This window comes from Lolium rigidum, chromosome 5, assembly GCF_022539505.1.
Source record: "Lolium rigidum isolate FL_2022 chromosome 5, APGP_CSIRO_Lrig_0.1, whole genome shotgun sequence".
In the NCBI taxonomy this organism is placed as follows: domain Eukaryota; kingdom Viridiplantae; phylum Streptophyta; class Magnoliopsida; order Poales; family Poaceae; genus Lolium; species Lolium rigidum.
This window is the reverse complement of record NC_061512.1, coordinates 228,840,045-228,855,521: the sequence shown is the minus strand read 5'-3', so window position 1 is coordinate 228,855,521 and position 15,477 is coordinate 228,840,045. Positions and strand designations below refer to the sequence as shown.

The 15,477-nt window shown below is 40.3% G+C and overlaps 1 long non-coding RNA gene across 1 annotated transcript; it reads right to left on the bottom strand.

Annotated features, from left to right (window-relative positions):
• Positions 1–456: 456 nt before the first annotated feature.
• Positions 457–12,886, bottom strand: LOC124655186. Its single transcript, XR_006988600.1, has 3 exons — positions 12,814–12,886; positions 1,303–1,772; positions 457–693 (listed from the first exon to the last, which is right to left on the bottom strand). It is a non-coding gene; the product is annotated as an uncharacterized LOC124655186 (long non-coding RNA).
• Between the last annotated feature and the right edge of the window lie 2,591 nt (positions 12,887–15,477).

Genomic DNA, 15,477 nt, shown 5'->3' with positions numbered 1-15,477 from the left:
ATCATTTTTATTTCGTTTTTGTGCCAAGAATCTTTACCTACTAATAAAGGAAGGAAGGTTTCTCCCCAAAATTTTCGTCCATTTTTGAACTACCCTTTATTTTCAGTTCAATTTACGAGCAATGCCACCGCCCATGTTACATAACGATTCGTTCAGTCGTCGCACGAAAAATAGTTCACGTCGCGTGGTTGTCCTGGGCTCCAGCAGCCCAAACAGTCCTCTGCCTGATCTCTCCGTAGTGTAGTTGTCCCGGGCTCCAGCAGCCCAAAACGTCCCTTGCTGAGCGCCTTATGGGCTGTCAGCTCCAGCAGCCCAAAAAGACACCTGCTGAGCGCCCGTTATGGGCTGTCAGCTGATGGACGTATGCATACTGCATCTATTGTTTCGTACGTACCACTTCTACCTTTGATCGCACCACATCAAGGAGGTTCAGGATCTGACAAAACGACGACAACGTACCAGAGGAAAACTCTTGCTCTCCTGCATGTACACGCAATTTTGCCCGTTCCTCAAGCCAAAGTTAGCTATAAATACTGCTCGACTCCCTCGAATACTACCTCAACAGGAGATTCCTTTAGACACCGCCGTTCTACCGACTTCGTCCGATATCTGCACGAGTTCGCAATTGTTGTTGCGCTCTTGAGCAGAATTAAACAGAACACCAACCGGCTGTGGTCCACAAGGTACGCCTGCCTGAGATTGCATAGATTGTAAAAGTTAGTGCGTGAGGTTAGTTTAGATTGGCTACATCTACATGACTTTCGAGTAGAAGGTGAAAAATCCATGTGCATGTATATTGGATTACTCAATCAGTGATTTTTTCTTCTCAACAGGTAAGGTAATGGAAGGAGCAGGACAGGCCCCCCAGGAAGCAAAATCATTTGAATCTATGGATGACGAGGTAATATTTCCTTATATTCTAAGAGTTTTGTGCCGATGAAACAAGCATGCATGATCCGTTATAGCATTAGATACTGAATCTTCGATTGCTTATTTCTTGCAGACAATTGAGGAAATAGAAAGAGCAGGACAGATCTGTGAGGAAGCAAAATCATCTGAATCAATCAATAAGGAGGTAAATTTTCCATAGCTTCTATAAGTTTTCTTCCAGTGAAAAAAATGCTTGATCCGTTCTAACGCTTTGAAAAAAGCATGCTTGTAAGTAATTTTTCCATAGCATCTATGAGTTTTTTGCCGGTGAAACAAGCATGCATGATCCGTTACCATTATAGCATCAGATATTGAATCTGGTAGTGCTTGTTTGTGGCAGAGAATTGAGGAAATAGAAAGAGTAGGACATACCTGTGAGGAAGAGGAAGCAAAATCATCTGAATATATCGATGAGGAGGTAAATTTTCCATAGCTTCTACAAGTTTTCTGCCGGTGAAACAAACATGCTTGTACTTGCTGAACTATAGTCCTTGTGTTGGCAGAAAATAGGACAAACCTGTGAGGAAGAGGAAGCAAAATCATCTGAATATATCGATGAGGAGGTAAATTTTCCATGGCTTCTACAAGTTTTCTGCCGGTGAAACAAACATGCTTGTACTTGCTGAATTATAGTCCTTGTGTTGGCAGAAAATAGGACAGACCTGTGAGGAAGAGGAAGCAAAATCATCTGAATATATCGATGAGGAGGTAAATTTTCCATAGCTTCCACAAGTTTTCTGCCGGTGAAACAAACATGCTTGTACTTGCTGAATTATAGTCCTTGTGTTGGCAGAAAATAGATTACAACATTGAAACAACCACGGATGACGATCTTGGTAACCCTATCAAAAGAGCAAAGTGTTCAGAATCACCTACATTCTCAACATCATCTCTGGTTTCTGAATGTCCAGAAACAATTAGTTCAGAAGTAGAAAATCAGTCAGCATTGTCTCCAGTTTCTCAATTGATGAATGAAGAAACAATTTCAGCACATGATGATGAGCAAATATTTTCAGAAGATGGTGAGAAGCAACAAGAAACTAAACACATAATTAATAGTATAACATATGATTATCTCCCACAAGGTAAATTTTAACTTGTTTTGTTTTACTTTTGTTAGAGATGCTTTCCAATATAACGCAAATGTTATTAAGCATTATATATGAATGTGCATTTATTTATTTATTTTTCTTATTTTTTCAGATTATATATTGACCGATCTGGATTTATCTGCTCATTGTGTTATACAATACTCTAATGAAGACGATATACTCGTGATGATAGATGATATATATATCAAACAACGATATCTGGTGTGCCTGCTAGATGGAAACAAATGGCTAGACGATGAAGTAAGTACCCTTATTACTAACAAGAAAATTGTTTCTGATTATTCATATACATTAGTAATGTATTTTTATAATTTTAATATTTTTAGGTAATCAGCGCATACATATGTTGTTTAAAGGAGCAAGCACAACTTCTTAATCAGAATAAGGCTAAAGTATATTTTGAGAATCCATTTGTTACCAGGCTATTGAAACAAGATGGTGAAAGTGGAATAGGTGGACCTACCGGTTTGACAACGGTTGTCAAAAACTATCTGGACCATGACATGGTAACATTGATATCCATAATTGTCAAGTTTATGTTTATCAGACTTTTAAATTATAATAAGTATAGATGTCTTAAAATAACTCATTATATTTGTTACAGATCCATCTTCCAATAAACATTAAAAACTCGCATTGGTATTTAGCCTCTGTTAATTTTGACAAGTCTGAGATACAAGTACACGACTCCTTGTGTTGGAAACACAGTCGAGCTGATCTCATTCTTACGGTAGGTCACTAACATTTATAATGATTCCGTAAAATATATTAAATTGATCCGTTACATTTATTGGTAATCATTTTACAGCTGAAAGGACTGCAATACCATCTAAACATTCTAAAAGGACAAGAAGTTTTGAGTGATCGTCATAAATGGAAAGACATCGATTTTACTAAATGGAAAATTACAGAACAGCTCCAAAACCCGATCCAGAAAGATAGGTACAGAGAGAAAAATATGTTTTATAATAATAACCATATCAGAAATATTGTGATTCATGAGGATAATTCATATTTATTCTAATTATTATGTAGCTCATCTTGTGGTCTATTTCTCCTTAAATTTATGGAATATTGGACCGGACATACACTGTCCCATCCAATTACACAGGTAAATGGCTCTATTGTTTGATAAATGTACATATTTACTTCTTTTTTAAATTTTCTGTATGCTAATATTTGTTGGTCAACTGCAGGAAATTATTACTTCTTTTAGATTTAAGTTAGCAGCAGTACTATTATGCTGGAAAAACAACAGGGCACCACCGACTACATCGGTTGAAGAAAGTGAAGAAAGTGACGGAGATCCAAGTGATGTTATAATGTCAGAAATTCCATTTGATCAAAAAAAATCAAAAGAACTGAGCTCATTATCTCCTGAAAACAAATACCAGTCGCTGATGTCTATTCTTTCTAACTTGAGCTTACATGAGTTAGTAGGTGGACTTTGTAACTACATCAAATCAATAAATTCTGCAGAAGCTTTAGAGTAAGCAATATATTGTGTATAATTTATTATATTGAATACAATTGACAGCATACATTAGCTTATTTTCCTTATGATAATGATTTACAGGAAAGTCTGGGTACAAAACTCTGATCCATATCCCATTAGCTTGACTCTCCAAAAAATACAAGAAATGCTGAATGAGGAGTTGGCCATGGATCGAGATTGTTTCAACTTGGTCGTGCGGAAAATTATGTTTGACGACATCCAAATGGTAAAGAAAAGGAGAGGAGTCATAACAAAGCATTACCTTGACATAAAATTCTGGGTATGCTCTTCCACACGCTATATATTTTTGTGTCTACCTACATATATACTAAATTATTTTTCATGACCTTTCTAAACATATTTTTTGTAATATCATAGATGATTACTGATTTTGGAAGACATCCAGACTACCGCAAAAAGTTAGATGTGGAACAACTAGCATATTCCGTTCGTAGCTGGCCTGGTATCAAGTATAGTGTTTCATCATGCAAATCGGTAAGGAAATTGTCCTATAAGTGTCTAGACAAAAATAATTTTGATACATCTAATATCTTTCCTATTTTAGATTCATATTCCAATACAATCTGGCCGTGATTTTATTCTATTCATACTGGACAAAGATACCAGAACTGTCTACATTTTGGACCCTACTCCTATTGATCCCATCTACCAGCGCAACCCACACGCAAAATATATGCACCGACTTTTATGGATTGCTGAAAACTTGCCCAAAGCCATGTCAAGGGCATGCCCTGGATCTATATGGAACGAGAATATTTTCCTATGGCAGCAAAAAGTAGTACATGGTATTTCAGGTTATAAAAGGTAACATTTGTTAAGAGACTGAGGCTGTATACTTTGTATTTAATGTTCTGAGCATGCCCGATATGTATTTTGTCAATGATTACTAATCTATATTTATATAGGGAGCTCTCTGGTTTTTTTGTTACCCTCTTCATGTCCACATGGGAAGAAGGAAAAGTTAATTTGCCATTTTTAAAGGTGAATATCATAAGCATTTAAATCATTGTTCTTCTTTCAAATATGGTGTTTTTCTTATTCGCTTACAAAAAATGATAAATGTGCAGGACGGATACGAACTCAGGAAACAAATTATGGGGAATCTTCTAACAATGAAGGATAATGAATGTCAAGACAACATGCACACTGGTGTCCTGGATTTCATCAGTTTTATTAGGAAGATCCAAGACAACAGAATCTGAAGACATGACAATCAAAGGGCAACCAATACCTAAAAGAAGCTGCATTTCAAACTCCGTCTCAAGCTGTTGCCCCTCAATTGTCACCACGCACTTAGAGGCTTCCACAGTCCTATATTTTATTTTTTCAAATTTTCAGTGAACAACATAGGTTTAGCCAGTAGCGATGTTTTGATTCTTGTCCGAAACATGGAACTTGCTTCAAAGTGAGTTATTGTGGCACAATGCTATCTTTAAAATTAATTCCTTACGAGGCAAATAAATAAATATATATATATGAGTTTGTCGTGTAATTTTATATTATGTAACTGTTTCATGTGCTTGCGTGTTGATTGCATGTATTTGCGCAGCGTGACTACATGCATTTTAACTAAAGGCTAGGATAACACAGAACGTTGCACGAAAAGAAAAGACGCCCATAACAACATCTGTATGCTAAGCAAATGAGACAACAATGCAAACAAATACTAAAGACTGGGTTTCCACCCTTCACCTAACCCACGCCTCTGCGCGCCTACCGGTTTCCCTCCAGACGACCTCCCCACAACACCTCTCCTTCTCACACTCATAATGTGATGATTTCTTCCCTGACATGTTTCTGCAAGGATTTGTTCTGGAGCTGCCGCATAATCTGATGCTTTCTTCCCTGCCATGTTTCAAGAATACGCCTCCATCTCAAAATTCTGGACAAGTTGCGCCGGATCCATCGTGCATATTTTGTAGATGACGTTGAGAATGCCTAACATGGATGAATCCAGGTGCTTCAATACAGGTTCGTTGATTCCAAATATGAAAAATGCAACCGAAATAAGGATAAAAATAAAAGGAAAAAAAATGTAACAAGGGATAAAGATTTTTGGTTAAAAACGAAATAAATATGAAAAAACGTGTTTAATACAGGATCTTACTTAGCTAGGAGTCTACGAGAGTCCTGATCTTACTTAGCAAGGACTCTAATGTAACAAGGGATAAAGATTTTTGGTTTAAAAACGATATAGATATGAAAAAACGTGTTTAATACAGAGTCCTGAACTTACTTAGCTAGGAATATACGAGAGTCCTGATCTTACTTAGCTAGGACTCTACGAGAGTCCTGATCACGAGTCCTATCCTACCAAAATAGGTGAGTCCCGATCAGTTGATATACTGAACAATAGATACGGTTTTTCGTTTCCCTTTTTTGCCAGATATTGACGAATAAGAGGAGTCGAGTGCCCGTGCTCTGTTACTGGTACGTGCGTCGAAACTCCCGAAGGATTCAGCTGCGCTTGCCCAGACGAGACGACAGGTCATTAATACTTTCGGTTTCAGCCTCTTTGTTCTATCCAAGATTCTATTGCTTTTTCAAGGATAAGTATAGGTTAGATTAGACATGAATTGAGATGAAAGTTCCAGCGACTTTGCTATTTTCAGAATTCTGCTTTACAAGTTTCAGTATAGGTTAAATATAAATCAAGATGAAAGTTTGTATCGTTCAATAAACTCATCTTTTCCCAGAGCAAAAATTCAATGTATCGTTCAATAATCTCATCTTTTCCCAAAGCAAGAATTCAATAAGGCCAAGAAGCAAAAAATTGGGAGCTGTATCAGGAGGGTACTTACTTGGCTTTTCTTGCTCCGTTACAGATTTAGTAGTCGGATAGTTCTGAAGCCTGCTGAATAAAATAGCATGATCTTCGATATCAACTGGCATAGATCTACTGCATATTAATTGTTCTAATTAGCCAAACGTACATTGAACTGAAATCAAATATTAGTAATGGTGACTTGTTAGCCATTTATCAAATTGCTTGATGTTACTTTCATGCTTACAATATACAAGCTATCATACAGGCAAGTCATTTGGGTCAGAAATTCAAGTAATGGATGCTAAGGAAGAAAGAAGGAAAAGAGACAGAGAGCGGTATGCAAGGATGACAAATGAAGAAAAGCAGGAAAAACTTAAACAACGCCGTGAAGCCTATATGCAAAACAAAACAATTAAAGAGCCGAAGAAACAAGCAAATATAGAGGCAGAACAAAGCACAAAAAAATGCAAACAAAAAAGGCAGAGATATGCAAATATGGAGCCAGAGCAAAAGAAGGCTCGAATAGAACAAATCATCGCCAGAAAGGAATTGAAGCGCAGTACACCATGCAAAGAATCGATTGCGATGGTGAACCCAGCATATATCCCAACAGAAGAGGAAGTTCGTGCATCTACCTTGAATGTGCTACAAAGAAAGTCTGTGACGCCAGGAGAAAGACAAACATTGCTACATCGTCGAAATGAAGTGTTCTCGGCAAAAAAGAGGAAAACTGTTTCGCTATCATCACAAGAAGACGCATCCGTGATGAACAGCTACAACGATGGCACAGAACCACCAAACCAGCCACAAGTAAAGATTAACGGTAATACTTTAAATCTCATACAGTACCGAGACATTCCAAAAACAATATACGGTATGTACAACTAACAAACTTTCATGGACAGGCATTTACTATCCATTGTGTCCGACCAATAAAGATGGAGATGCGCCAACACAACCATTCAGCACTGATGATGAACATGGTAAGGCTATCGATCTCATAATATCAATGATGAAAAAGGGCAACGGTGAAATACAAACTATAAAGCAGCCAGAAGAAACAATTAAAGATGGAGATGCAGCAGAACAATCATTCTGCAATGATGATGATCAGGGTAAAATTAATTTCATATATATTCTTACAGGACACAAATATACAGTATGAAGTGTCGACAACTAACCATCTTCCGTAAACAGATATCCCCTCTTCAGCGTGTCCAACAAACGAAGACACGGATGCAGCAGAACAATCATTCTGCAATGATGATGATCACGGTAAAATCAATTTCATATATACTCTTACAGGGCACGAAATAATCTACGACCAAATTTGTTGTGCAGGTAATAATGAAGTCATATTTGAACATGACACAAGCGACGATGAACACATATTCTCTGGTCAAGGTATGCTCCATACAGTATTAAATATATTTGCATCATTAAGGTACAACTTTAATAAACTTTTAATGCTGCAGATCAACAAGATTGGGAAAAAGAAGTGGAAATCGAAATCATAGAAGACGAGGATGATAACAACCCTGATCCGTATGACGACGTCTACAGAAACATACCACAAAGAACACACATGCTCAAGAATGAAGAAAATTGCAAATTCTGCGGTGCAAAAAAATTCCAATATGAAGCAGTGGGGTTATGCTGCAAGAAAGGACGGATAAAACTTGCCAATCCAGAGACACCAACTGAACTCATGAGACTTTGGACAACCAATGACTCAGATGCAAGATATTTCCGGGAAAATATAAGATTCTTCAACGGACATTTCTCATTTACAACTCTATACTGCCACCTTGACAGAGACACAACTGACATACGAACGGCTGGTATTTACACCTTTCGAGCTCATGGTCAGATCTATCACAATATACACTCATTTGCTAACAGTAGATCAGATCCAAAACATCTGGAGCTATACTTCTATGACGATGATCCAAGCTTAGAACATCGGTACCGCCGTTGCCGGAAGGAAACATACGAGCAAGATAAACACGTAGTCGGCGTGATAACCGGCATTCTACGTGACAACCCATACTCTCAACAGTTTAGGAGTTTGGGGCAAGCCGAGAACCTTGATGACTACAGGCTTATCTTAAACCTTGACCACAGATTGGACCAGAGAACATACAACGCACCTATCACTTCAGAGGTAGCTGCAGTGTGGGTCGAAGGAAGTGAAGGAGGAAATAATTTTGACAAGAATGTAGTACTACATGGGAACAATAGTGATATACAGACCATTAAATCATACTATGGGTGTTATGATCCGCTATCGTATCCTCTATTCTTTCCAAGAGGTGAACTGGGTTGGCATCGAAAGATAAAGAAGGAGCCAAAAAAAAAGGGAAATGTGAGAAGGTCCGCTGCAGAAGATAACGATGGTGATGATGACGATGACCCAGGTTAATATTTCACATATTACCATTTACAAATTTCAGTATTGATATATGGTACACTCCTGCAAATGCAACTAACCTTTTATTTCCAAATGCTTTGAACAGATGCAACCAATAGCCAGTGGGTAACCATGAAAGAATACTATTGCTATAAATTGCATACGCGACCAAACATATTCAACCCTATATTATACGGCGGACGGCTGCTCCAACAGTTTGTTGTAGATACATACATCAAAATTGAGAGCTCCAGACTGGAATACATGTTTCATCATCAGAAAGAACTAAGGGCAGACCTATACAAAGGACTTCTGGATAGCATTCAGGCAGGAGAACAAGACGGAAACGCGGTTGGGAAACGAACAATCCTCGCGTCATCATTTATCGGAGGTCCGCGAGATAAACTACGCAGGAATCTAGATGCAATGGCTTTAGTTAGAAAATATGGAAAGCCAGACATATTCCTCACAATGACCTGCAACCCCAACTGGGAAGAAATTACACGTGAGCTGGAGCGTGGGCAAACACCACAAGATCGCCCAGATATCGTAGTCCGTGTTTTCAGGGCTAAACTAGAAGAGATGAAGAAGCAACTATTTGAGAAGAGCATTCTTGGTAAGGTGATGGCATATACCTATGTTGTGGAGTTCCAAAAAAGAGGACTACCACATGCTCACTTCCTGCTAATCATGACCGGAAAATACAAGTACACGAGTCCAGAGCAATATGACAAAATCATCTCCGCGGAACTACCTAACAAGCACAAATATCCAGAGCTATACAAAATGGTCATCAAGCATATGATGCATGGTCCTTGCGGTGCACTAAACAGAAACTGTCCATGCACAAAGAATCGCAAAACATGCAAGAACAATTATCCGAAGCCATTTAATGAAAATACAATTCAAAGCAAGGACTCATACCCAGTGTATAGGAGACGCCAAGACGGCAGGACCGAAACTGTCCGTAAGTGCACGCTAGATAACAGGTGGGTCGTCCCTTACAACCCCTACCTATTGAGGATGTTCAACTGCCACATAAATGTTGAGATATGCTCAAGCATTAAAGCCGTTAAGTACCTGTACAAGTACATTTACAAAGGACATGACCGGGCATCTATATCCGTGACTGAAAAAGAAAACGAAGCCGATATTGACGAGATAAGACAGTACAGAGATGCACGGTGGGTGACACCTCCAGAAGCACTCTGGAGAATATATGGCTTCGAACTAAGCAAAATGAACCCACCTGTTCTACAACTGCAGCTACATCTCGAAAATATGCACATGGTCTCATATAATGCCAAAGAAGATATCGACAACGTTATCAGCCGTGATGGAACAGATAGGTCAATGTTGACAGCATACTTTGAGGCAAACAACTTAAATGAGGAAGCCCGAGGCATTCTATACAAGGACTTCCCAGAGCATTATACTTGGCAAAAAACAGGAAAATTTTGGCAAAAGAGGAAACGGAAAAGTTTGCTACAGGTTGGCAGGATCGTCGCAGCACATCCGGCTGAAGGAGAACGATACTATCTCCGAGTACTCCTAAACAACGTGACAGGCGCCACAAGCTATGAAGACCTAAAGACAGTCGATGGAGAAGTAATGCAAAACTTCCGTCAAGCTGCAGAAAAAAAGAGGGCTCATTGAGGCAGACAACACACTAGATGACTGCATGACAGAAGCGGAGTTGTTTCAGATGCCATCGTCCCTTCGAAGGCTATTTGCGACAATCTTGGTGTTTTGCGAAACCAACGACGTCCGTGGACTCTGGAACAATCACCTCGAGGCAATGTCTGAAGACTACAGCAGAAACTACAAATGCAAGCACACGGTCCAACAGATGGTACTCAAAAATATCAGAGACATGCTGCAGTCAATGGGGAAAGACATCCGGTCGTTTCCTCTGCCTGAGATCGACGAGCAGCATGACACAACAGATGACATACCTAGGGAGATGACCGAGGAGTCGTCTATAGAGGTAAACCCCGAGGACAAATCTTTACATAAGAACCTAAACAAAGAGCAGAGGACGGCCTACGACGAAATCCTAGCAACGATGGACAGTCAAAAAGGAGGCATATTCTTCGTCGATGGGCCAGGAGGCACAGGAAAAACATTCCTTTACAGGGCTCTCCTAGCAACGGTACGCGAACAAGGAAAGATTGCACTAGCAACGGCCACCTCCGGTGTTGCCGCTTCCATAATGCCTGGAGGGAGGACAGCACACTCAAGGTTCAAGATTCCACTAAGAACAAACGATGGAGCTATTTGTGGATTCACCAAACAAAGCGGGACAGCGAAGCTACTACAAGCGGCATCGCTAATAATATGGGACGAAGCATCTATGACTAAGAGGCACGCAGTTGAGGCGTTAGACAGAAGCATGAGAGACATAATGGACAGACCAGATCTACCATTTGGTGGCAAAACGGTCGTATTTGGAGGAGATTTTAGACAAGTGCTCCCTGTTGTACGAAAGGGTACAAGAGCACAAATAGTAGATGCTTCACTAAGCAGGTCAGAGCTCTGGAAATGCATGAGACAAATGAAGCTTGTGCGTAACATGAGAGCTCAAAACGACCCGGGGTTCGCAGAATACCTACTGCGTATTGGAAATGGAACCGAGGAGACAAATGAGAACGGCGAAATACTTCTACCTACAACTATATGTGTTCCAAATAAAACAGATGATAATGGCCTGGATAGACTAATCGATGATATCTACAAGACGGATGGCACCTCCCTAGAAGATCCAACATACATCACGTCAAGAGCAATTTTAGCAACAAGGAACGACAGCGTAGACAGAATAAACATAAAAATGATTGAACGATTCCAAGGAGAGGAAATGGTCTACCACAGTTTCGATTCTGTGGAAGAAGACACATATGGCTACTATCAACAAGAATTCCTAAACAACCTTACCCCAAACGGACTGCCTCCCCATTTGCTAAAGCTCAAGATTAACTGTCCGATCATACTACTCAGGAACATAGACCCCGCTAATGGACTTTGCAATGGCACAAGGTTGGTCGTGCGTGGATTTCAGAAAAATGCAATCGATGCAGAGATTGTGCTAGGGCAGCATTCTGGAAATCGAGTTTTCTTGCCTCGAATTCCATTATGCCCCTCTGATGACGACATGTTCCCGTTCCGTTTCAAAAGGAAACAATTTCCAGTCAGACTAAGCTTCGCGATGACAATAAACAAATCACAAGGACAGACAATACCAAATGTAGGCGTCTACCTACCTGAGCCGGTTTTCTCACATGGTCAGCTATATGTCGCACTTTCTAGAGCAACCGCAACAGCAAACATAAAGGTACTAACAGGTACGATTGATGAAGAGGAGGACAAGAAGAAGAAAGATAACAAGAAGGAAAACAAGAAAAAGGACAGCAAAGAGACAAAAAAAAGAAAAAGGAAGAAAAATGACATCAGTACAAATGAGACATACACAAAGAATATTGTGTACAAAGAAGTACTCAATAAATAGGTTATGCAACCTTCCAAAAGTTACTTTTTGCTTCCATTATTGTAAGGTTCTGTGAACACATTCGATATAGTTAAAATTACCCGTGGTTTTTTACCCCTTCTCATTAGAGGGGTTTTTCCACGTTAAAAAACTTGTCTCCCCTGTGTTTTGTTTACTCGTTCTTCATTCTTTTGCTTCTCGCAATTATAACACAAAATAACTGTGCACTAGCTGTAAAAATAACATCCAAGAGATTGTGTACGTATATGAATTTAAATCTGCTTACCAAATGCAATATACTGCAGTTCAGAAAGTGTCTTAATCATGCGAAACTAAGTAAAAGAGCTACACAGATAGTACAACTCAAACGTGAAAGCTATACAGTTACTCATTCCATATTTTAGGGGCAGATCAAACAAATCGGTAGTTTACTTAGCGCACTTTTTTACCTTACACATATTCTGCCTCAAGACAGAACTAAAAACTACAGTGAAAAACAAAACAATAGAAGTATAGATGAGAACTAGCATAACATTCAACAATACAAAGTAAGCTAACGTACCAGCAAAGAATGCAGGCAAGAATGGATCATACCGGTAGTACTAACTGCAAGTAACGCCGAAATTCCATAGAGATGGCCCTCGAGTGCCGCCTGTTGCGCCGCCGAGAGGAATCCGAGACTCAACGGAAAGCAACTTCAACTCCAGAAAGGCGACATCCACCTCACGGCAGGCCACAATCAACCGCATCAACCAACCTCGAAAACTTTCCAGGACCACGCGTGCACGCCCAAGTCAAGAAGGCCAACAATTAACTCAGGAGAATCGACTCCAGCCACAAATAGCGACAAGCAGCCACACGCACTCAACTATTGGCGATTTAATCCAGGCAATTTGCTTCAGCAAACGAACAAAATTAATGGAGATTTGCAGCAGCAGCTTCCACTCAATAGAGCTACCACAAAGGGGATAAAGGGGGGCCAGACAATAAAGGGAAACACCCAGCAGGGAGGAGGTCAACGACTCATGGCTATGGTAGAGAAAGGGGAATGAACGTGAGAACAGGAGAAGTGGATTAGGGGAAGGACAGGAGAGACTGAGAGAGAAAGTCAGGGAAGGTGACAAGGCCTGGGTGCGGGAATTAAAAAATGAGGCTAAAGAGTGAGCAAAGATTAAAAAAATAACTACGGTGTTAATTTATTGTAAGCCGTATGTTAACAAGGAAGCAAGAAAAATCCAGACGGGCCTTGTAAAGGGCATGGATCACGATATTTATTCGAGTCTTGACATCCTTGTGAGAAATAGAGCAAATATTTCTTAGCAGAAAATATTGATAAGGATAAGTCCCTTAGACCTTCCCTTCCTTTTCTTATTGAGCGCGGATAAACGGAGACGCAAAAGTCGAAGAGACGACACGGATGCCAATGCGACGGTTCTTCTTCCAGGCAACTGCATGTGCGCATAATTTGTTGGTTCCCCATCGACAATTGTCATAATAATGAAAATGCAATCAAATTCTAACATTTGCTCCACCCGATGCAACGCACGGGCATTTTTACTAGTAGTCTCTAATAGAAAGAAGTAAGATTTGGGGAAGTTGCTATCCTGAAAACAGATTCTATGTTGTCACCATAATAATTCGTATAAATAGCCAGAGCGAAATTTTGAGGTACCAATTTTTGTGTATATGCTCCAGATTATTATCTAACTTTCGTCCGGCACCGCCACAGCTCCGCCCTCTCCCGCGAACTGAAGACCCAACTGCAGCCCATTTTCTCCTCATTCTAGATATATACATATCCTCTGCTGAGCACCAACCCCTCCCTTCTCCGCTTCCATCACCTCTCCGTGCATCGGTGATTTCTGGAAAACACCTCTGCTATTTGTTCCCATCTGTGCGATGGAGTGAACAGAAAAATCGATCTAACGGTTTAAATTGGTTTGATCCAACGGTGGGGACTCGGAGTCTGGAAGGGCAACCGGAGGATCCTCAGCGCTGCCCTTTCTGGAAAGCACCTCTGCTATTTGTTCCCATCTGTTCGATGGAGTCCTGTCCGGTTTCCTCTAGTAGCAAGTTCTCCACCCGCCGGCACGGACGCGGTTTCTTACCCTCAGCAGTCAGCACCTCCCCTTGTTGGAATCAAATCCAAATTGAAATTCCGGGAGAGAGCGGGACACCTCGCCATGTTAGATTTCGATCGAAATTAATAGAGCGAGAGACATACCTAGGGTGCCCTTGGTTCGTCGTCGCGAGTCTTGACCTCAGGTGTCGATCGTCATTGTCGTCTCATCATGGGGCTGCTGGCGCTCGAGCGGTTGCTGTCCGTGCGCCGCCGCCGGCGGCAAACCCAAACCCGTGGTAAGCCACATCTCAGCATCCTCGCGCTCACAGTACATAAATTGTGCAGACCAGTGTTTTTCTACGCCTCCACTGTCTGAATGCAACAGCACATTGGTTGCTACGAATATCTTGTGGAGAACAATTGCTGTGTGCGTTTTCTTTTCCCGAAGAACTATTATTTTTCTTTTAGTATGAGTGAATCAAGCTGTTACATGAAAATTGATCCAAGTCTGCTAGCCAGATTTTCTTCGAGCGTCAAGTCTTATTTTGATGGGTAGAAAAACCGTTCGTCTCTCTCTTTGAGTAGACTGGACTCCAGCCCAGCTTCTTCGTAACATCCTATTTCCATCCAGTTGACAAGCAACCAATACAAATCCAGTTATGAATAGTACCAGCCTTATTTTTTTCTTTTGTTTCTCGGGCTGTTCCAATCTGGACCTGAGTTTTGTGTCATGGTAGTTTATAGATACATCTTGGATCAATTATTTGCATAACCTTTTGGTTCTGGTAGACTCATAGTATGTGTAGAAAGTAGAAACACTGTAAAAGGAGGAAGCACTAAATATGTTCTTGGTAGGCAATGCTTTGTTTAGCCACCAGGAGTTTTGGAGATAAAACTTGAGATGGAGGAGAGGAATTGCGGCCTGGCTGAAGGGATCCACTATAATGTTCTGTTGTTTTGAATGATCGTGACATGACTTGGGTGGGAATTGCATCAGATACAGTTGCTTAATTGATTTGTATCTTAACATTTAAACACTTGTTAGTCCACAAAACTTAGATATTGGAAATAAAATCAGTGTTTGCACTCATACCCTTGAGTTTTTTCCTTGTAATAATTTTCATCTGTGATGTGGTGCAGGTATACCGAATGCTTCTGGGGCTAAAAGAGAAGGCTCACCCAGTCAACAAGAGAGT